Genomic DNA, 24,034 nt, shown 5'->3' with positions numbered 1-24,034 from the left:
AAGCAAGCCACTTGAGATTCCAGGAGCGCCCAGAGTTTGCCAGTATTCCTCCCACCACCATACTTTTTTTGCCTTAATTTTTTTCCACGCCTTTTGGTGCGTTGCCTCTCGTCTGCAGACTCACGCGTCCTCGTTGGAGCAACGCCTCCTCGCGTGTTTATTAGCTCGCCGTTAGGCCCACGCCTGCAGGGCTGTTCACCCGATGTGGACGTCGAAATTGCCGCTGCACTCGCGTACATCCTGCAGCAGAATACGCCAGGAATGTTAATTTTGAAGCGCGCCGAATGTATAAAAAAAAGGAAAAAGAAAGACGGGCGCGTTTGTAGAAGGCCCCTCAGTGAAACCGCGCCCCGCCGACAAAAAAAAAAAAAATGCATACAACGCCCTCTGATCAGGCGCGGTTCGTTTATTCAGCAGAAGACAAAAGCTTGCGGGCCACCAGCGTTTATTACATAGAATGCAGCTGACCACAGAGAGCGTTCTAACGTACAAAAAGTTTCCTGGACCGGTAAAATGCAACAATTCCTTTGGCACACAAGTTTCCTGGACCGGTAAAATGCAACAATTCCTTTGGCACACTGCTATAGTAATTTCCTATTGTCCAACGCTGACGACCGGCCGTATAGAAACTTAATTATGCGGTTTTTTTTTACGTGCGAAAACCACGATCTGATTATGAGGCAAGCCTTATAGTGGTGGACTCCGGATTAATTTGGACCACACCCTTAAAACGGCTGCACCCTTTGGGGTGTATATTTGTCCCACAACGATAATCGTCGTCCACCTTGCTTGCGTTTCCTTTCTTGAAAACGCTGCGCCCGCTACTTTCCTGTCGAGAATGCTCCGTCGCGCTGATAACGCGCATGCCGTTCGTGCTTTGGAAGTATACACCGGGATCGCAGCGTTAAAGAGAGGAGACGCGGGCAAGACAGCTCACGATTATTGTCGTGGGACCAGATAAGCCCCAAAGGGTGTAATTTTTTTTAAGAGTGCACCTGATGATCTTTAACGTGCACTCAACGCACGGTATACACGGGCGTCTCGACGTTTCAGCGCCATCGAAATGCTGTCGCACAACAGCTGCCTTTTCGTAAGAGTACGTGCTCATCATGGCGATGGGAAGCATTAAAAGCTATACCGCAACATGATCGAGTGCTGGGCCGACATTGGCGAAATCACGTTACTCTTCCACCTAGTTTTTGATGCGAAAGCGTCATATAGCCCATTCAGCGTAAAAGCCGTTGTACCTGTAGTCTGGGCAAGCGAAAAACGGCACCTAAATTCCCACTGGCTTCGACGCCACGTCACGAACGTGACTCGATGGCGCACAGTGGTCGAAAGTGAACACCTGCTGTTGCAGTTGAATGGCCAGCTATTGCGCGAGGGGACAGGGCATCGCCCCGACGCCACCCAATACACTCTAAAAAGTTGTCACCCTTTGGAGTGTATCTTGTCCCCCAACAATAACCGTCATCAGTCTTGCCCTTATTTCCTTTCCTTTAACGCTGCGAGCCCGGTACTTCCAAGTCGCGAACGGCATACGCGTTATCAGCGTGACATAGCATTCTCGACAGGAAAGTAGCGGGCGCAGCGTTTTCAAGAAAGGAAACGCAAGCAAGGCAGATAACGATTATTGTTGTGTGGCAAATATACACTCCAAAGGGTGTACATTTGCTTACACACTCTTAAAACGGTTGCACCCTTTGGGGTGTGTATTTGTCCCACAACAATAATCGTCATCTGCCTTGCTTGCGTTTCCTTTCTCGAAAAGTCGGCGCTCGCTACTTTCCTGTCGAGAATGCTGCGTCACACTGATAAGGCGCATGCCGTTCGTGACTGGGAAGTACCGGGCTCGCAGCGTTAAGGAAAGGAAACGCGGGCAAGACAGATGACGATTATTGCTGTGGGACAAGATAAGCCCTAAAGGGTGTAAATTTTTATAAGAGTGCATTCTTAAACGGTTGCACCCTTTGGAGTGCATATTTGTCCCACAGCAATAATCGTTATCTGCATTGCTTGCGTTTCCTTTCTTGAAAACTGGGCGCTCGCTACTTTCCTGTCGGCAATGCTATGTCATGCTGATAACGCGCATGCCTTTCACTCGAAGAAAAGTTTACACCCTTTGAGTCGTGTCTTGCCACGCAGCAATAAACGTCATCTGTCTTATCAGCATTTTCTTTCTAACGCTGCGAGACCGGTACCAAGTCGCGAACGGCATGATGCGCGTTATCAGCATGGCATAGCAGTGCTGACAGGAAAGTAGCGGGCGCCGAGTTTTCGAGAAAGGAAACGCAAGCAAGGCAGATGGCGATTGTTGTTGTGGGACAAATATACTCCCCAAAGGGTGCAACCGTTTTAAGAGTGCAGAGCGTAGAACTTTGCGCCACCTCACCCTCACTCTCGGAAGCCTGTGTTACCCGCGCGTACCTTGTCCGCGCAAGCTCTCGCCTGCGTTCTAAATAAATCAAATATATAGCCAAGCCAACGGCCAAGCGTCTCAACGCGCTCGCTTGCCCGCGAGAACGTAATAATTCAAAGGACCGCTGGCCGGCATTCAATTGGACATTAATCCTTTCGCATTCAGAACTCACAAGAAGCGCCTAGGTGTCCTTCGATATTTATTTATTTCTTAGCATTTCATTTCCTGCCTCCTAAATTAATTCAAACAACTCAGACGCGACTCTTGCGCCGCTGGGTGTGTTTCGTGCCGCTTCTAGTGCGTTGATCGAGAGCGAGCGGGAAGTAGCAGCGTGGCCACGTGCGCAAACAAAACACCCACGTTTGGAAAACAAGGCGGGGTCACGTGGCGGACAGCGTGATGCATGAGCCTAAGCCTTTGAGCCTGAAGATCGGCCCCTCACCAAACGCTCTCATATGTGGCTTAGGAGAGCGAAGCATCCGCGGGCGTATTAGCTGTTTACGTAAGCGCCTGGAGGCGCTGTTGACACGGCTGTCCCTCTGCGTGTATGTGCAAGAACATGTCCTTGTCGCCGCATGGGAGTTTTTCTTTTTTACCCATCTGTTCCTCCTTACATATTTTAAGCCGTTCGTTCTTGAAGAGCGCGAGCCGGCCATTTGGTATACTTGTTGCATATGCGATGTTTGCGTCACATTCTCGCGGCATATGTAAATGATTGGAAAAAGGCGGACATTTGGAGATTTCGGGAACGGTCGACTAAGTTAGCAATCGCTAGAAAGGCCCTGCACCCAAATGAACTCGAGTGCAAACTGGCTTTCACACATGCGATGTGCCGCTAAACCTATATTTAGGGCGCGCGAACCGCTTATGTTGGCGATTTCTGAAACTCCCAGGTGAATTTATCCGGAAGGATGGCTTATGCAGCGGTGTAAGCTGGGCCGAGGGAAGCGAGCGATGAGAAGGTTAACTTGTAACATAGCGCTGGACAGGAGGGGCTACAGCAGCTTGAATGTACAACTAAAGCATGCTAACAGCGTCCGGTATCCGGAAGGCCGCGAAAATAGCACGACATACTGAACGAAAACAGACACACACGCCCGTACAACGTTTGCTCTATAGTGCGATGAGTCCAGCGAAGCTCCGTCCATGGCCAATGGCGCGTTGGGAGGAGCACATGCGCTTCGTCTATAACGTCATGGCTTTTGACGACGTATGCTCGGGCGAATTATATATTTATCGCTTATCATCGACTGCATCTTATTCTAAAAGATCCAAAGACTGAAGTTTCAGCGCTGGCTGAGCACTGCGCGAGATCACTTCGAAGCAGACATTACAGTCGCGCTGCGCAATCAGTTTCAATGAGTGTTGAGTGAGCGCTGTCGGTTTATATAGACAAGAACAAAATTCAGCGGTGTAGACGGTTGCACATTTGGAGACGGTAGAGCTTTCTTTCTTTTCTTTTTTTTTCTATATTGCAAGGATATAACACCGAATAAACGGGAATTTTAAGAAAAGCTTGCGTGTATAATGCAGAAGCATCGAAAAATGCACTGGCAGGCACTATTGCGCCTATTCGAGCGTGCAGCCAAACTTCATGCTTGTAAAAAAAATTAAAAAAAAAACACGATGACGTCACCAGAGGGCAGGCGCATCGGCATAATAAAAAGAAAAGTTTTTTTTTCTTTTCGTCAAGCCACTTCAATTCGTGGTCGCAATTATCTATACCTTCATGTATATACGACAATAAATCAGCCAGGACCAACAGTCGCGTGCCTGCCAGAACCAACAAGTTCGCGGTAGGCAACGGTAGGCAGCTATCTGTGTGACGTCATGGCCTGGAGCGGGTCTATAGGAATTAAGGCACGTGCTCTGCAGCGACAAAGCGGCGAGATGAGGGCATTCCTGCGTCGCTGCTGAATGAGGCTAGTATAAGAGATGAGACCCGTTCAATACATACTACGTCCTTGCCGCTCCCGATCTGCTCGGGCGTATTTGACAATAATATTGCAGTTATTCTTCAAGTATTACCAAGGCAACACGTGGTCAAGATTAATCCATAGTTCCCCACTACGGCGCTGCCTAATAATCATATCTTGGTTCTGGTGCGTAATTAAGACACCAGAATTTTTTTGTTGCTTCGGAAAGCTCTCGTATAACGCATAAGAATGCCGCGTAACACAACCTCTCTACTGCGTCAATACTTTTGAATAGAATGTTGTGCTATTTGCGGACATATGTACAGCGAATTATCATTGCCAGCTGTGCGCAGTCATCGTTGACTTAGACAATGCGGCCCCAGCGGTAACATGTAGGAGATGGTAGCTTATAGAAAAAGAATTATGCGTTAACGAACTGAATCAGCCAAGGTGACGTACGCAGACACAAACTCCGCTTGGGTATTCACCGCATACTTTACCACACTTGCTATATTTTGTATACTTACGGCCGATATATAGCTTCCCGTAACATTGGGTCTATAGATTTAAAACTTCCTAACGCGCGAAGCGGTGGGCCAGGCAACGTTGTCTAGCAAGAACTGCGGCGAAACACTGCGAAGTTAACATGCGTAAAAAGAAAAATTAGCACATATCTTCATAATGTATAGCCAGCCAGCCAGCTACACACACAGAGAGAGAGAGAGAGTTTAAACTTTAAAGTTGTTTCCATAAACTCCAAACAAGCAAACTTGTGCCATGGACCATTTGATACAATTATTCGCAATTTTAAGAGCATGTCTCGCTCTACAGCGTTCACAAGCGATAACTGACGTTGCCTGCACATTTGTCTTCCCGGAACGTTCATATGGGGAACGTTCATAGAACCACGCTCCGCACGCGAGAGTATTTCGCCATTCCTGCCAGTGTGCCGCAGCTTCCACGGGGGCCAAAAGCCAAAAAGCCGAGACTCAAAAGCGGTCCCAGACGCTATCCTTAATTGGTATACAGCGCGCGACCATTAGTTTAGCAGTGTGTATATACGCGGACTCGACGGACGCCTGTTCTTTCCTAAGCCGCGACGCCACGCGCCTGCAGCGCACAGTGCTTTAGGCCTTAACATCATTACTCTCTCGTTAGCGGCTGCAATAGAGAAGGAGAAGGAAAAGGGGGAGCAGCCAGTTCGGTTTCGCTCGGCTTGCTCCCTTCGCGAAACACTCGCGAAACAGTTGCCGCCGTCTGCGTTGCGGCGACCGTTCTCCTTGCTTTTGTGCGTGTGTGGGCTCTTCATATGCCAGCCAGACGGAACAAACTGTTTTCACACACACACACACACACACACACACACACACACACACACACACACACACACACACACACACACACATATATATATATATATATATATATATATATATATATATATATATATATATATATATATATATATATATATATATATATATATATGCCGGGTGTTTGTTTTAGGTCCAACATTTTTTAAAAATTGCCTTAGATAGCACAATTCTAACCTTTGATCTAACTTACTCGAGAAGGCGACCATTACTTCTACGAGAAATCAAAAACGCCCAACTGAATTATTTACATAATTACGCTAATTAACGTTTAAAATAATTGCATTACGGCACATATTTAACGCTGCGAATTATAGCCGGTCAGTTCGCAAGGCGCGTCCATTTGGAACGAATTCTCTGGACTGCTCCCGTTTCGAGATGTTAATTTTCAAGGTGTCCGACGAAATGCATTGGCGTTCCAGTTACTTCTTTCGAGAAAACGCTGACCTGTGCATTGAGGCGCAGAAGCATTGACGCAGCGCGCGCACTTCGCGGCGGCGCCGCTTTATGGCGCAGCGTGTGCCGAGGAACGCGCGAGGCCGGAGCCCCGGATGCACACACGTTTCGGCGTATATAGCAATGCGCGGTGTGTCGCTTACCTCATTCCACGTGCGCAAATTATTAAACGGAGCATGTGTTAAAGAGCTACCTAGCTGTAGTCGTGTGTGAGCTATGCTCTTGCATTGCTGTTGCATTTTTTTTTCTTGCAGTTATAAACCTCGCACTTCATAACCTGTACTTTGATATATTTGTCCGACATGGGCCTACTCCTGCATAAGTGTTGCTGTTACTACTATTTTGTCGACGTACTTTGTCAGTTCGGTGGCACTGTACTTTCCATTCTGCAGATGCTCCTGCTGTGTCTCAAGAAAAGACAACAGTATCTGTAAAATAAACAAATAAATAGTTATCGCCTGCTCTTAGGCCCAAGTGATATTGCTCAGCGTGACCCAACTTCGCGCACTGCAGCGAAAGCGCGGGTCCCATCGGCTAACTAGAAATGCTCGTTCGCAAATCCCTCTGCGATCCTTCCATTAATTCGCGGTCATGCGCATGAGGATTAGCGGGAGGGCACTGGACGAGCTTTTGTGGATCTCGCTCCTCGTGGCCAGTTGCGTTACGTAGATTGGCGATCCTATAGTGATCCGGAAGTCAAGCCACAAGGCTTCGCGAGCCTCTCAATTACCCTTCGAGAAGCGCCTCCGACATGACTGTCCGTACAGAAGCCCGGAGAGGACGCCTGCACACTTGCCTCACCCGAGTGCTAAAAAACTGCGGACTCGTGTGACCGCGCAGAATGGCCACCCAATTTCCAGCGAAGACGTTCCATTCGTGCAGTTGCAACCAAATTTCAGTTGCCTCTAATTAAATCACGCAATTATAAACGCTGCCCCTATAAGACTGGTCCAGCTGAAAGCTTCCAGCACTTGATAAATTTTACGAGTACCGTAATTTATGCACACATGCTTTGCAAGTAAATTGGCCATAACATAACGCCCCCCCCCCTCTCCCTTACGCATTTTCACCAGACGTGATCTAATTGCAGTTTACCGTTGAGCCGCATGTTTAATTTTGCGTTTTTCTTAAAACACAGTTATAACACTCCGTATAATCTGAATAAGTAATTTTCTACTAAGGCCTGTAATATTCCCGCACACTTGGAACTTTGTTTACATATTGCCTATAGCATGTCTCTAATGTTAAACATAAACAATGCGCATGTTGCAGATCACCGAGGGCACCTATCACGAACCTCGTATAACAATAAAATGAGCGAGGGAAAGGAGAGTTCAGTAATTATATGCAACGCTCCTAATTTGACTATGAAAGTCAGTTTCGTCACACATTGCACGGAATATGGCCCCCGCTTCCAGTAAACTTAAACTCTGTGCAAAGTAGTCATCTCGGGTTACTGGGAAGCATAGCTGATCATGCCAGTACGGCTATTTCGAACACTTCATTAAATTTTTAGCAAATGCAGTATTCGTTTCCGAACGCATTTATATTCGCGCAAATATTTGCCTTAGTCTTCCCCTCATTTTGGTTATATTTAGACTCGGTGGAATTAGTCATTTTGCCAAGGAAACGGGTTAAAGAAAGTCAAAAGGGTGTTAGAAATGGCTAAATTTTGCACCACTCGTAGTGTACACTTACAACGCTCCAGAGCACTTGTAGAATTTATTGCAAAAGCCGCAATGGCCACACCCACTTTGAACTTTGCCTCATCACCCATTGCCTGGCCCACTTTCACCAAACAGAAACAACGTACTTCGGTTAGTTCATCAAGCACACCGGGAGAACGTATAGCTCAACGAAATTTTAAAAAATCGAGGATTCAATATTTTTTTTGTAACGCTCGTAATTAGGCCTGTAACGCAAAAATTATGGGACGCATTGCAACAAAGAGGCCCCACATTTCTATGAAATATCAATATTGCGCAATGCAGTTTTTTACCGGGCAGTGAGGAAAGTAGCTAAGACCAGCAGCGTGACAATTCGAAACACTTTCTCAGAATTGTTTTGCGAAAGCTGTATCTGGCCTAGAGGCATTTAACTTCACAAGCAAGTTTTCCATAGTGGTTCACCTATTCACATGTTTGATCTTGATGGCATCAGTAGTTATGACACGGCTGCTTGCAGAATCTTGAGTCGCTTGTAAAAGTCAATGACCTATCCTCTGGAGCGCTTTATTAGGCAATTTATTGCACAGAACGTAATCAACCGAAACATAAATTTTGAGTACACATAAACCATACCATGCGGTTATTTTTCCCAAACGTAAATTCTGTGTAGCGTAGAGCTTCCTAAGGACAGTGGGAAACACATTGCAAAATATTAGCACAACGCTTTCGAGCCCATGTTTTAAGAATTTTTTTGCAGAAGGTTGTATTTATTCCATACACAGTTTTCATTCTTGCACGAATTTACCATAGCAGTCCCCAGATCGCTGCCAAATTTAATCTACGTGGCGTTTTTAATTACATCAGGACAACCTGATAAATTTTGCGCCACCCGTAAAACACTGACAACACTGCGGAGCGCTTGCACGAGCGATTTATTGCAAAAGCCGCAATAAACCCACAAACTCTGAACTTTTCCTACACATCTCCCGTCACCGACCCTTAGTTTAAACAAACAGAAAAAAGGCGCATCGTTTAATTCACATTATATATATATATATATATATATATATATATATATATATATATATATATATATATATATATATATATATATATATATATATATATATATATATATATATATATATATATATATATATATATATATATATATATATAAATGAATAAAGGAAGGTTCGAGAATTATTTGGAAGGCTCATAATTAAGCCAGTAACGTAGATATTTCGCGACCCATAATGCTTTCACCCATTTCTACTGAACATAGAGCTTGTGTAATTCAGTTATCTCAAGACATTGGGAACCGTAGCTAATAACAGCAGCGTGACACTTCCGAACACTTGCCTAAAGGTATCTTTGCAAAAGCTGTACGCGTTTCACTTCGCACATAGATTTAGCATTAGAGGTCCGCCCATTTCTGTCAAGTTTTATCTTCGCGGCATTCGTGGTTATGACACGGCGGCGGGCTAAAATTTTGCGTCGCTCGTAAAACACACTTATCCTGCTCCGGAGCACTTGCTTACGCAATGCACTGCAAATGTCTCAACTGACCCACATATTTCGAACTACGCGTACAAGTTAGCCCTAACGTGCCCCTTGTTTTCACGAAATAGAAACAAGGTGCCACGTCAGTACCCCGAGGACGCCGGAGAAACGGACTACGAACCTCATATGACACATAAAAGTAAGGAAAAACAAAGGTTCGGTAATTCTCTGCATCGATATTTGTTCCAGGAACACGAAAATTTCACCACACATTAAATATAACCTGCATAGTATTTTCCGCAAATTTTGAAAGTAGATAGCTTGTAGTGTTCTGGTAGGAACTTGGGGAATATAGCGAATAAAGCAGTACGACACTCTGGAACGCCTGGATACAAACTTTCTACAAAAGCTGTGATTCAACTCCACGCACTGTTAACTTCGGCAGGCTTCCAACTCTTGTACAAGTCTCTACTGCAGAAGGCCTGCTGCGCAGCTTTTTGTCTGTGGTGAATGTAAATCCCCATGGACAAACTCGGTATAGACAAAAAAACTGCAGGATTCCCGCACGTGAATTGAATAGCGCTTCATCTGAAAACGGTCGCCCAGCGTGTTAACGTCAAAGTGGTTTTCTCTGCCCCGAAAAAATTAGGCAACCTTTGAACCGACCGACCAACCGTCCCAGCATCTAGGCCCAAACGAGGGAGCCTTATCGGACACCAAAATAGATTTATGCACTGCACAAACAACGTGGCATATCGAATCCCCCTGTCCTGTGGTAAATATTACATCAGACAGACGAGCCGATGCGTAAATGAAAGGCTGAAAGCACACATGAACAATGCTGACCGTGCAAAACTGGTTTGGCTTTCTGCCCACTGCTACACGTGTGGATGCAAGCCAGGATTTAAAAAAAAATAAAAAAATAACTGTAGTACACCCGCAGGGATAGTGTCACGGGTGAGATAATTGAAGCGGGAAAATGTTTTTGTTTAAAGGGGTGGGGCCTCAGTGCCCGCTCTGTCGCGCTCACTGACGGGGAGGTCTGATAGCTCGGGCCATCACCACGTTGAATTTTGTGTGGTTCTGTCGCGGCGTTCTACGCATGGTTGGTGTGCTAGTGCGTGAATACTAGCGATGCTTTCTAAAAAGAAAATAAACTGTTGGAAGTCAGCGCTCTGTTCTCTCTTCTGCCACCCCTGGTGTCCTTGCGCTGTTGATAGAACTTCTGTAATTAAGCCATAGAGATGAAAAAAAAAAATTAATTAGTCACGCACATGCTTCTTACTCTAACGGAATATAAAACCATGTCTTGCACAGCTCACCAAGGAGACAGGGAACAGCAACTACTAGAAAAGCTCTGAGAGCACCAGTACTCAGTAATTATTTTTTAAATGGATAACTAGTACACTAGACACTTCGAATTGTATGTACACGTCACCCGTATAGTTGCCGTAGTTCACTCATAATGTGAAACCCCTGTTATTTTTTTATTCGCTGCAAAATAAAAACATGCATATTTTTGGGGCGCGCACATAAACAAACATGATGGCAAATAAAGCAATAGCCGTTTGTTTGAGGGATTAAATTGCGCGCGTACATAATGCTAGAACGAAAAAGAAAGACTGCAAATTTCACAAACGCTCAATAACTTTTCTACGCGGCAGTTCCGAGCGCTCCGCGAAGGTATTTATGCGAAAGTTTATCTACGCACAGAAATCACACACACAAGAAAACCCCAAGACCAAGAATATTTAGAATTTGAAATGGTTCAGTTTTATTTTCGCTTGCGAAAAAGCGAGTGAAAATGTGTTTTAGTGGGTGGAAACGCACGATCAAAGATCTCGCACCTACGTTCGGCTCTATCAACTTATGAATCTGACGCCGTCTCTTAGTATCTCCTGAAAATGGACATGAAGTACGCGATGCTGAATCATTGTTTATAAAAAAAAAAAAAATGAAAAAAAAACAATGCGCCCGAACGGGGGCTCGAACCCCGGACCGTTAGGTTAAAAGCCTAACGCTCTACCGACTGAGCTATCCGGGCGCTCGAAAATGAGCGTCTCAAAAGCCGTTCTTAAACTATACCTCTACCATTTAACTGCGCATATTTTTTCGTTTACATAGGTGAAGCCGCATGGATACGAGCTCAATTCCTGGCTTTTTGGGTTCCGCTACATGTTAGAAGTGTTTCCTTGTTTTCTTTTCGCTGGCTCTTGCGGGACAAGTTGCAATTTAAACCGTGGTATGCTCCGACACGACGGAAACTACTCGTGCAAGCCTTTTTCAACTGCAATTCTCCAGTCGCAAAAACATCCGGAACGATTATGCCTTTCTTGCCACGAAAGTTTCACTGACCGACTCATGGCCGATTCCCCCAAAGCGGGTTGCGCCATTTCGCTCGAGAACAAGGTCAAGATCGACACGCTGATTACTTTGTTACGAGGTTATTAGCTTATTCTACTATATGAAACGGGGCTAGCGCAGTGTGCCCTGTGTGCAGTCTTCGAGGCGTGGAGACATGTTCACGTCATGCACGGCAGCCATAGAGTTACTATACTGACTCTAGAGGACAAGCTACCCATAGGGCCCATGCATTAAAATCGGGAACCTCAAGAGCGCCGCCATGTTGCTACGCGCCGAGGTTGCCAGCTCCTGAGACGCCTGCTAGACTTGGTGACAGTAGTCAGTTTTAATCCGGCAACCATAGCAGCATGGCGTCTCGCTTGTGGTGTTGTGATGTGTGCGTGCCGCCGTGTTTGGGCTTTATAAGTTGGTTCTTTATTCTGTGTTGCGGGAAGGTGTGGGTGTGGTCCATGTTGGCCATACAGGTGGCAGTTATGCAACCGAGGGATGATCATGTTGAAGTTTCCGGCGGTATGCGGTTTTCAGCGGTCACGCCTGTTGCAGGAGTGTCACTCGACGAGGTTACGAGCTCGAAGCTGTGGTCAGATTCCTCGTTGGTGTTCCGTAATTCTCTTCGCACGTGCGCGGTATGTTGCAAAAGCCGCTTTCGCGATCTATCGTCGCGACGATAGATCGGGGTTTTTTCATTTTAAGTACTGACACAGCTGTAGGGCACATGTAACCGACAAACGGAAGTCTCAGGAGAGCGCCTGAGATTATAATAAAGCAGGCGGTGCAGGAACTGCAGGGCACCCAAGGGACAGTGGGGGGATCAAAGCTCGAAGCAGAACGTTACATAGGTTGGTGCCGCCGAGGCAGGTGTGTGCCAGGGAGTGTTCGCACGGACAGCTCCCCTGGCACGCGCAGCAGTGCCTCGCAAGGTCGAGATACTTTAAAGGCACCCGCGCCCATGATCTTTCTTTTGCCTCGGTGCAGGGAGCAAGATTAACCAAAATAATATGGAGGGCGAATGCCTCATGACAAATGTAGCTCGCGTCATCTGGCGTGTGTAGTAATATCAGAGTTCATTGTACGAACTTTATGCATAATACGCTTTGTTACGGTACCTTAACGGAATGGGTCTAGAGGACGGTGTTGGTACATTTTTTCGTACCGCCCTAATCCTATACCCCCACTACAAACACACACACATACCCCCTTTTTTATGTATACATACAATTCCTTGCCATGACGGATCATAGCCTCCTTTATTTTTGAAAAATAGAGGAGGCTATGGACCGATTGACCAGTTCAAGTTGTCAACTTGTCAGTAACTGTCATAGGAATCACTGTAATAAACACAATTCCACGATCAGATTGTTTACTTTCATATTTTGTTGTAACACTTGAGGACTACATAGAACTTTATTTTGTATATGTGAGAGAAGTATGTGGATATCACGAGCTTAAGCCAATGTGTGATACAGACAAAGCAGCTGCTACAACGTGAACTGCATTGAGGGCCACACAACACATACGTAATTAAAGGTGCAAAATATAGGGGGAAGCTTCAAAATACGCTCTGTAGCACTGCAAAGTATAACATATATTGTATGTGTACAATAAATGTTAAAAAATACAATGCATCAATGTCCCATTTGCCTTCAAGTTTATTATGAAGTTCAAGTTTACTGAAGTTTATTATGAGCATATGTACAACAGGAATCTACTGACACACCCGCAGTCAAGGTGGCTGTTCGAGGTGTGCTGGCTGCCTCAGTGTAAGAAAAAGAAATTGGGTAAAAGTCGACACCAGTGCCACTGCTTCTTGCCTCTGACCTGCACGTGCCTCTGCGGCATCTTTGTGCACAAGTGTGCTGGCGTGGCGAGGCGTAGGAGTCATCCGAGAGAAAGAGTATTGTTTACATGGAGAAGTGGCTGTTCACATTGCCTGTCACTTTCCCTCAAATGTTTCCTTGGCGACTAGGGTGACACACCCGCAGTCAAGGTGGCTGTTCGAGGTGTGCTGGCTGCCTAAACGAAATAAAAAGAAATTAGATGAATGTCAATACCAGTGCTATTGCTTATTGCCTCTTACCTGCATTTGGCTCCACGGCCTCTTGGCTTGCGGAGTCTGTATGAGGGAGCTGCTGTGGCTAGGCGTAGGCATTGTCTAAGCAAAAAGAAAAGGCCATTTAAATGGGGAATTATGGAAATAAATGCAGTTGTTATGTCTGCTTCTTGCACTCTTCTTGCCTAAATGTTTTCAAACATAGTGTCCAGAACACACCAGCACTTTGACTGCTTCTGCTTTTTACCTGCAGGTGTTGCTGCGAGATCCTTAGTATGGCTGCGTGCAGCATTGTAACACTTGGTGGAGGCATTTGAAGTGGTAGCCAAGAATAGAAAGAATCATCCTTGTCTGCACGAATGCTTTCAATTTCTAAATGCAGTGGTAACTATCACTATTGGTGCAAGGCCCCCCCACATTGGCAAGTGCCATAGCTCGAAACTGAATTGTTCCTTTATGTTTCACAAGGCATCTGATATGTCCACATTAGATGTGATGTGTTTGTTTTTATTTATCCCAGTGTGGAGAGAGCATCATTAAATGTTTTTTTTTTATTTTTGCGTGTCTTGTTTTTTGGTTTATTTCTGAATTTATCATGATGCTAAAGTGACTTATGTAATGGCAATCAGCTTTTGTTTTGCAGAAAAACAATGCATTTCCTGACCCATTGTTTGACATCCCCTCACTCGCATAATTTTGCAGAGTATTCTACCTATATTGACTTGCTTGACCTCCACTAAAGAGTCTTGCATTTTCAAATACGACTCTTTCCTTAAAATCATTCGACACTTCTCACAATTTCTGTACCTTGGGCTTCTGATACTCTGCAGTCACCATTTTTGCTTGTTTCTGACTAGAAATATCTTCTTTAATTTAGAGCTTAAATTTTACTTTTGGAACACATGGAAGGGCTTGCCATTGCATATCTGCATAAAAGGGAAACGTGTGGTATTCGGGATTATGTCAGTATTGCATATGTGCCTGTTGTCTAAAATAATTGAATTTTGAAAATGCTCGCAGGGGCCTGATGTGCATATCTGCAGTTTATGGATACATGTAAAAGACTCAGCATCAAGTGCAAGTGAACGGTCCCACAGGCGCGGAGTCGATCATGCAAATAGATTCGCTGCACACATTTGTGACCAGAAAATATATTCCACATGAAATGGCATGCAAGGAAGTGTTGGAAACATTACACAGTTAATAAAACGCCTACGCTATCAATATGTGGGTTGATGCACTCGTTATGCAAAACGGAGGTGAGGCGTGCAGACAGGACACGAGAGTAGAGTATTTACAAGCAAACAACACAAGCGCCGCCCACTTCTCTACTCTTGTGTCCTGTCTGCACGCCTCACCTCTGTTTTGCATAATGAATCCTTACCAACTAGCTCAGCTTTCTGTCGTTCTAAGTCTCGATGCACTCGATTTCGTCCGCATTATAGGCACTCGCCTCTTGATTACTTCGTGGCACAGAAATATTCGGCATCAGGCTGTTTTTCTGCTGTGGCCTTTGTAGAAGCATGATTGTTCAAAGTGCAACAATTAAACAGATTCTTTGAGTTGCTTGTGGCTTCGCCAGTACAATTCCGGTGCGCTGGTCTGCCTGTCCAGCAATTTCCTACTGAAGGGAAACCTGCAAATAAAAACACCGCTCCGCATGCATAAAAATGCACTAATGTGACGCTTCTCAAACGATTGTGATGCACCACAAGAGCTGCCTACTCGCGTGACACTCTCAACAAGGAGATACATTCGTTTACTTACATGTGAAGGTATATGCCAGAGCACTTCGGGGCTTCGGTGGCACATAAGGCACGAACGAGTGTGTCATAGCGTCCGATGTCGACGCGCGATCGCATGTCAAACCTAAACTGTACGAAACTACTATGCAACCAAAAAACAGATTCGAAACCGAAATTCGTGTCATCCTTTATTGCATGAATGCGTACATCGTGATTTACATAAGTCATGGACTTAGCGATCGCTTTCTGTAAATTTAATATAACGTTCCACCTTCATAAAGCCATCAGGTATGCGTTTTTAGATGACAAAGCATTAGGTGACCTGTACTTGTTTTCAGCTCTTTCAATAGTAATTGCGCTGGCCACATTGACCAGTAGCAACAGGGCGGCGCCCTAGAGGTTCCCACTTTTCCGGCCCAGCTTTTCCTCTAGAGTTGTTCTACTAACTCTATGACGGCAGCAGCTGGTCAAGTGGATCCTGTCGATGTGCACCGTTCTTTGGATTTATACGAAGAACAAACCGTTCGTGAAATTGGTTTTCAAATTCCATAGTGTTGGACTTCCTCAATCTCATCAAATGGTTGTATTGCGAGCCCCAAGTCTCGGAATGCTTTAATGTGGGGGTGTGTGGGAGCAACCGACTAGGTCGCGAGTCGAGGCTCTTGAGCAGAACAGGCTAACTAAGTACGCCTACTAGAGAAAGTCCGCAAAGTAGTACAGTCCGAAATGAAAGAAGAGGAATCGCTCTGCGACTGGCTCAAACAAAACCCAGTAAAGGCGCTCACAAACGTGGTAAGAACCTCAACGTGGCTCTCTGATTAGCACATTGCCCCATCAGACTGGACGACAAGTGCTTGCAGCGTGCCACTGAAGTTCTGAATTACGAAATTTCTACTCTGATTACTTTCGATTTCATATGCATGCAAAAGAATACCAACCCCTGGTTTAATGCTCTTTATGGTGAAACTTTTTTCCTGCTATATAGATGTGGCACAATCTTCTCAATCCACACTTGAACTGATAAATTTTCAGAAATAGCTTTCGTATTTAAGTAGCTCTTTATTTTTTTAATCATTTTGATTCTGCATATTATCTGTAGCCCTTCACTGTTCGTGCATCAGCCACAGCTTCGGCAGTACTAGGTGGGCTTAAACAGAGCATAACGATGGCTTGCAACAGCCGTCCACAAGCAACCTGTTGCTGCTGTGCAATTGAATATATATATATATATATATATATATATATATATATATATATATATATATATATATATATATATATATATATAAACGAGAAGAAAGGGGGTTAACCGAGGGACCCGATATTTATTAGTCATATAATGAGAAGCCAACAAACACTGACACCAAGTACAACATAGGGGAAATTGCATGTGCTTAATGAATGAAATAAAGTAATGATAAATTAATGGAAATTAAAGTGGATGAAAAAACAACTTGCCGCAGGTGGGAACCGAACCCACAACCTTCGCATGTCGCGTGCGATGCTCTACCAATTGAGCTACCGCGGCGCCGTTTCCCCATCCACTTTCTTGGGTATTTATGTGTATTAGTAGAACGCCGCTTCACGTTCTCGTGACGCCTGCGGCAAAAAAGACGTTCCACGTCCGCCGCCAAGGTCTGTGAGTGGGGGCGCTGGCTAACATTCCCAGGGTTCTACTAGTACACATAAATACCCAAGAAAGTGGATGGGGAAACGGCGCCGCGGTAGCTCAATTGGTAGAGCATCGCACGCGACATGCGAAGGTTGTGGGTTCGGTTCCCACCTGCGGCAAGTTGTTTTTTCATCCACTTTAATTTCCATTAATTTATCATTACTTTATTTCATTTATTAAGCACATGCAATTTCCCCTATGTTGTACTTGGTGTCAGTGTTTGTTGGCTTCTCATTATATGACTATATATATATATATATATATATATATATATATATATATATATATATATATATATATATATATATATGATAAACAAGTGTAAGATATGCATCACTTCTTCAGTACCAGCCTATTGCTGTTGTGGTGAAAACAGGTACAAATCAGACGTACATCACACTGGGTACACTGATGCTATGCTTCGAATTACGCCTCTTTGAGAACTGATTGAAAGTTCAATATGAATATTACATTCTCTTTCAGTCTCTTTCTCTCTAATTTTATCATATATAAGTATATAGAAGTTTCATGCATTGATGCCGTATTGTCATTCACTGGTCCAATAAATATAACATGAGATTCCTTCAATTCTGTTAAAAGCTCTGTGCACATTAGCAGCTGAAGCTTCAGAACACAAACTTTATTGTGTATCTTTAGTTTGTCTTGTAAGAGAGTTAAAAAGCATACATTGTGAATTCAAACTCATTTAGCACCACTGCGTCTTTTCAGCATAATTGCACTCGGTGCCATTGCATCAATCAGTGTCTTTTCATCTAAAAAAATTATGTAATACAATTATTATTACAAAGCTGTGCAGGTAGCCAGAGTGTCTGCACAGGTTGTGTAGGGTAAAATGCATGCAATAATGCCACCGATTCTAATGTTTTGGGAGACATTTGATGTTACCTGGCTTGAAACTAGCATACCATGTTGAAGTGCACAAACCATGCATAGAGGTGTATATATATATATAAGCCATTGTTATTTGCTGATCGGTAAGGGGAGAATAGGGAAAAGCAAACAAAGAGAAATTATGATCTAGAAGCTTATGCACATGTATATGGGAAACTCAAGTGCATCATAGTCACTTTCATAGAAAATCCACTGTAACATTCAATGCCTGACAAGCACAGAATTTTGCCCTCTTTTAGCCAGAATGGCTTTTCCAGAAAATAGCTGGCTGGCAATCTGCACTAAAGAGACTGTCTCGCTCTTTAAAAATAAGGCAGGCACAAAGTAAACCACCAATTTCCCTATCACAGTGCACTGTTCACAGTTGGACTCACGGCCAAGGTGCAGTGATGACACCACGTGTCTAAAGCAAATGACTAGACATGGACAGATCCCTGTCATCGCAGACTCGACATTCAAATCTGCCTGAAAAACTTTCGTGGCTTGGCTGCAGGGGCGACACCAAGATATTTCTGGCGAGGAGGGAGCAGACTATCGACCTCAATTTTGATTGGGAAAACACGAGGGCAATTCATCATGTGGCACTACACAGTGGAAAGAGAGGAGGGGAGGGGGGGGCAACGGAGGAACGACAGGAGAAAATATTGGAAGGTCAAGTGCGCTCTCTGTCCCCCTTTAGAGCCAGTCCCGCTTGTCTAGATAGAGAAGGGTACCCTGAATTCAAACCGGCTTTCCTCAAATGTTGCTCTACTCAACATTCCCCCTTGATTTCCTACCTAAATGTGCAAAACTGAAAACGTGGTTTGCAAGCCGCTCGCTTCATTGCAGGAATGACTTAATGGTGTTATTGGACTGCAGCGTCTAATTCAGTTGGTAGGCAGTGCTGTTTCTACATCGCCTTTAACATTTTGAACATGTTTTCTACAAACTTGAATACTGTGAAAATAATATCTGATGAGTATGCCAGGGTTGCGCTTTTCAAGGTAGCCACAAATTCAAAAAATTATCCTGTGCTTCTCTCTGCGCTTTTGCAGTACTTTCTCTGCATGCCGCGACATGAGTAGGGCTACGCGCATGACAACACCAGGATAAAAGCTGCAAACTGGTAAAAGGACAAGGGATAAGAGTGGGCTGCATGTTCTGAGAAAGGAGGCGGCCAATAATACGCACCACTGATTCTCCCCTAAAGCTTTTCTTTCAGTCAAGTGTCATGGGTTGGGCTATCAGTGATGGACAGTAAGGACCCGTTCACCTTTTGGTTTGCTTTGTTGCCTGGCTGATATGACCTGTAGCTTTTTGTATCTTCTGCTGCGCTACAACATGTTTGTAAGACAGAGTATATAAAAGTACACAGTGAGGAGGAGAGAGTGACTGCAAAGAGGGTAGCTAAGGCAAGCGAGAAGCTTCTGCAGCCTCATAGTCAATAATTCAATGCCTATAGCACTGCTATTACAGCATAATTAAAAAAATTCCTTTGAATGTATGTTCTTCCTAAACTGGTGCACAGGTGCCTCTACATAAATTTGCTAGCTCTAGAGCGCTTTAGTTAAGGCGACCAGACGTCCTTACAAAGGCGGGACATGTCCCGATTTTATCGCCATGGTCCCATTGTCTCACAACTTGCATGGAGGACGGCATTTTGTCCCGCTTTGGTTTCTACAGACGCCCAAATTGTCCTGAAATGCCTGCCCCACCGTGACCTGCCCTGTGGTGCCAAATTGGCTGTTCACATTCTCAGTTGTGGTGGTGCCACTTTCAATAGGACTCGAGAGGCAGGCAGCAAAGCGAAACAGTGCTGGAAGCAAGGCAGCAACACCGGCATTTTGTAATGGTACAGAAAGCAAACTGTTCACTTGCCCTTGCATGATTGGTCAGAAAGGAGCTTTTGCTGATGCGAGCATGATTTTGATCAATCTTGCGAAGGCAAGCGAACAGTTCTTTCCGAAGTGTTATAAGATCGCAGCCCTCCTAGAAAGGATGACCGCTTAGGGCTCATACACTTTCTTGATCCAACTACAAAGAACTTTTCAATACATTGGCTAACGAGCCAATGCAAGTGCACTGAAACGCAAAGTGAAATGCAAAGTGAAACACAAGTGCAAGCTTACAGAAGAAGTTGAAAAAGCGTTTCTCTTCACACAAACAAAGCTTCAGATAAACTTTGAATCTCATTTCATTTCTACCTCCAACTCCCCTCGTCCCACTTTGGAATCTGGTGACTTTAGGTGTAATGGCCATCTAGAGTCGCGTGATTAGATATGAGTAGTAGTCGAACGAGGAATGTCGCTTTAAGCCAATGTTTCAACAAGGGGACTCGTCTTTGTCGGGGCAGCAACAGCTTTCCTTAGTAGCATTTTTATGTATGCATAGCTCACTCTCCCACACACTCAATAGGGGAGGAGGAGAATGAGCTGGAGAGTGGTGTGGCATAGCTAACATCAAAATGGAGGCACTAGAGAGACCGGTAATGACATGGGGAGGGACAAAAGGAAGTTTTGAGTTATGAGAGCAAAGGCAAGCAATGGGAGTACTGGTCTTGGACTCTATCAAGGAGTGGAGATAACAATCAGAGACGGCAAATAATTTACGGATGTAGGTAGGTGTAGCCAATTCAGTGTCTGTTTTTCTAAAAAAAGAAAAATTAAGTTATGGGGTTTTACGTGCCAAAACCACTTTCCGATTATAAAGCATGCCGTAGTGGAGGACTCCAGAAATTTTGACCACCTGGGGTTCTTTAACGTGCACCTAAGTCTAAGTACACGGGTGTTTTCGCATTTCGCCCCCATCGAAAGGTGGCCGCCGTGGCCAGTGTCTGTTTTTCTAAGAAAGCAGCAACTACTTAAATAATCTCTATGGAGTTCTAAAGAGGTGGGAAGAAGGGAGGACGAAAACTTGGTAGCACCCTGCATTCTGTCAGAGTTCTTCAACAGAAAAAGGTATTAGGAAGACTCTGCTTCGGTTAAAGGGCCCCTCACCAGGCCCCAGAGCAAACTTTGGTTATATGCTGGAAGTTGTCACGTGTCCTCTAGGGAGCATTCTGCCACAAAACTTTTTCAAATCGGCTCATTAATAGCCGAGATAGAAATATTTCAGTGCTGGGAACCCATGATTTCAGCAGGCGGGCTCCACTGTCAAGCAAGACGCCCTCTCCATTTGCTCCGTCTAGCCTACGCAAGCGAAATTCGTTCCCTGTGTTCTCCCATACCGGACTGCGAGGATTGCGTGACACATATGTCACAGACCCCACCTTCATTTTTTTTTTTTTTGCTCCTCGTTTTCTTTTTTCGACGCTACACACTTCCGCCAATGGCGCCGTGCATGAGCTGTTGTCTCATTAACGCAGTGCACGATTTTGAGCTCTGTGCACAAGGGAACGTGACTAGTGGTGTAATTCAGTGCTATACGAATACTGAGGCAGAACAAGCGGATCACAGAGCGTGATCACGCGCTGGAACAAGGAAGAAAATGGCATAGTTTCGATACCTGCACACGTGACCGCACAACCTTGGGAACAAGCAGACAAAGCGGAAGTACATCTCTTTTGCTTCGGTGCGAAGTAAAACAAAAGACACGCAGACATTCCGTTTGTGCATTTTATTATTTCTCTAATCTTCAATTCGTCAATTCAAGCAACAGATCGCACATATAACAAATGCTGGCTTGAATAATTCTCGAAGTCACGTGTCACCACGAGCGACGTCACACTGCGGACACGATTACGTAGACGCAGAGGCACAATTACGTCACTGTCCGGCTTGGAGCGCGGCGGCCACGAGTGAAGAGGGAAACAGTGTTCGGATTGAAATTTCAGATCTTTCCGCAGCGCGTAGCACTGCAATACTTTGCAGACACGATTGTTATCACGCAATGTATGCTCTGCGCATGTCAGCTCAATATTGCCAGACCTGGTGAGGGGCCCTTCAACGCTACAAATGAAAACTGGAAGGACCTGCAAACGCATCAGACTAGTACGTAACAAATTAAATGTGCATTATTACGAGTAATCAATTACATTTTCTGGTAATTTTCCAATTTAACTACTTTGTTTGCTTACTCTGTAAGGCTCACTATCCCTCAGTTACTTTTTCCAGTTACCAACTATACGTGTAACCACTTACTTTATTGATGAGACAACCTGTAACAGGCAATGCAGTTTTGAGAATGTGAATCTGGGGAAAACTACAGCAGAATGCCAAATATCATACCACGCCGCAGGCTTGTGAATGTGTATGTTCACATAAGCAAACTAAGGGGCTTGGAAAACTCGACCAGATGTTCGCTAATGAATTGAACAGGTGATGGTATGGCTCGATAGCAAAGGTTACTTAGGGCAATAATGCCAGGAGATCACATATGACTTTTCCTTCAGGTTTTCGTTTGCCCAACCAGGAGCGTCTTCTCCAAGTCCCAACAATGAAGTACTGTTCTTTATAGAGGACCCAGTGCTGAATAACCACAACATTGTGCACAATTTCCCTATACGTTACACCACCACCCTACCCGCAGGGCATACAACCAACTAACCTCTCTCCTAGAACCAGTTTTCAGTGTCCTTGCTGATGTTTTCATAACAAAAACAAGGGCCCATGCACAAGTGGAATTTTTCAAAAGCAATTGTTAGTGCAGACAAGCAGTGTATGAAAGGCTGCAGAGGATGCACTGAAAAGGCCTGGCCAGCTCATTCTGTATACAGTACTATGCAAAACTTCAGAGGAAAGTAATGCAGAAGTAATCGAGCAACTTTTGTGGGACAGTAACTGAGAGCTGTAGTCAATTACATAATTGAATGGAGTAATTGTAATGGGTTATTTTCTTTCTGCATTGTGTACAAGTGCGCTACACATGTCTGGAAATTAAAAGAATAAAAAGGTAACAATTATTCACTACTGGGTATATTTGTGTGATTACTATAGCAAATTGATTCAGAAGCTCCATTTGAAACATTTATGCCTGTTGGTTGGGAGTACATTTAACTTGTGAATTAGATATGACTCCCTATATTTTCTATCTCTCGGAGACTGGAAGTTTGACTGCAGGATATAAAGTTTAATTTCATCGAAATTATCACCTGACAGATCAGAGTGCTGTGCCACCACATTAGAAAGTTTCTTGGCCATGTTGGCACGGTGCCCATCTAGTCCAACGTTTAATGGCTGTCCTGTTTCATCAATATAATGTTTGCGGTGCAGTGAATATTCCAGCATGTAGATAACGTTTCAACTGATTTTGTGTGTACAATTGCTTGGGAGCAGTGCTTTTAACTTTTATGTCATATTGAAGGTGTTTGCAGGTCTTGCACCTAAGATGAGCACAGGCTGCTATGATGACAGTACACTGAGGGTTTATTTTTGCATGTACCAATATGTCTCTAAAGTTTCTGTTGCAGCAATGTGCGACTCTAGGTATAACCAGGAGCACTTTTTTAAGGCACTCATTGCTTTCCAAGACTGCATAGTATCCTGTAGAACATTGCTTATGTTTGGGAGCACATTGGTATATCTGGGAGAATAGTTCCTGCTTTCTTAGAAAACCAGACAGTGGACTGGCCGTACCTACCTACATCCGTAAATTATTTTCTGGTTCAAGTTATCTCCACTGCACGATATAATCTAAAACCAGTTGTTTGCCTTTACTCTCATACCTCCAAAGTTCCATTTGTTCCTCCCCAGGTCACTTTCAGCCCGTCTACTACCTGTTCTTTTTTTTATTGATGTTAGCTACACCACACCACGCCTCAGCCACTCTCTTCCTCCTTCTCTTCCCCTCACTCTCTTCCTCCTCTCTTCCTCATTCTCTTCCTCCTTCCCCATTGATGGTAGGGGAGAGTGAGCTACGCATGCATAAAAACGCTGCTAGGGAAAGCAGTTACTGCCCTAATAAAGACAAGTTCCCTTGTCGCCTTGTCCCCTTGGCTTGTAGCATCCACCGGCACCACAAAGCGGGGCATTTTGGTCGGC

General features: G+C 44.5%; 1 long non-coding RNA gene and 1 other non-coding gene across 2 annotated transcripts; both read right to left on the bottom strand.

The window, feature by feature from the left end:
• Nucleotides 1-11,305: 11,305 nt before the first annotated feature.
• Nucleotides 11,306-11,378, bottom strand: TRNAK-UUU (transfer RNA lysine (anticodon UUU)). The gene has a single exon. It is a non-coding gene; the product is annotated as a tRNA-Lys (tRNA).
• Nucleotides 11,379-13,329: 1,951 nt separating this feature from the next.
• LOC139054614 (uncharacterized) lies at nt 13,330-14,773 on the bottom strand. Its single transcript, XR_011511361.1, has 2 exons — nt 13,776-14,773; nt 13,330-13,711 (listed from the first exon to the last, which is right to left on the bottom strand). It is a non-coding gene; the product is annotated as an uncharacterized lncRNA (long non-coding RNA).
• Nucleotides 14,774-24,034: the final 9,261 nt, after the last annotated feature.

This window comes from Dermacentor albipictus, chromosome 1, assembly GCF_038994185.2.
Source record: "Dermacentor albipictus isolate Rhodes 1998 colony chromosome 1, USDA_Dalb.pri_finalv2, whole genome shotgun sequence".
Taxonomy (NCBI): Eukaryota; Metazoa; Arthropoda; class Arachnida; order Ixodida; family Ixodidae; genus Dermacentor; species Dermacentor albipictus.
This window is presented reverse-complemented; position numbering and strand designations above follow the sequence as displayed.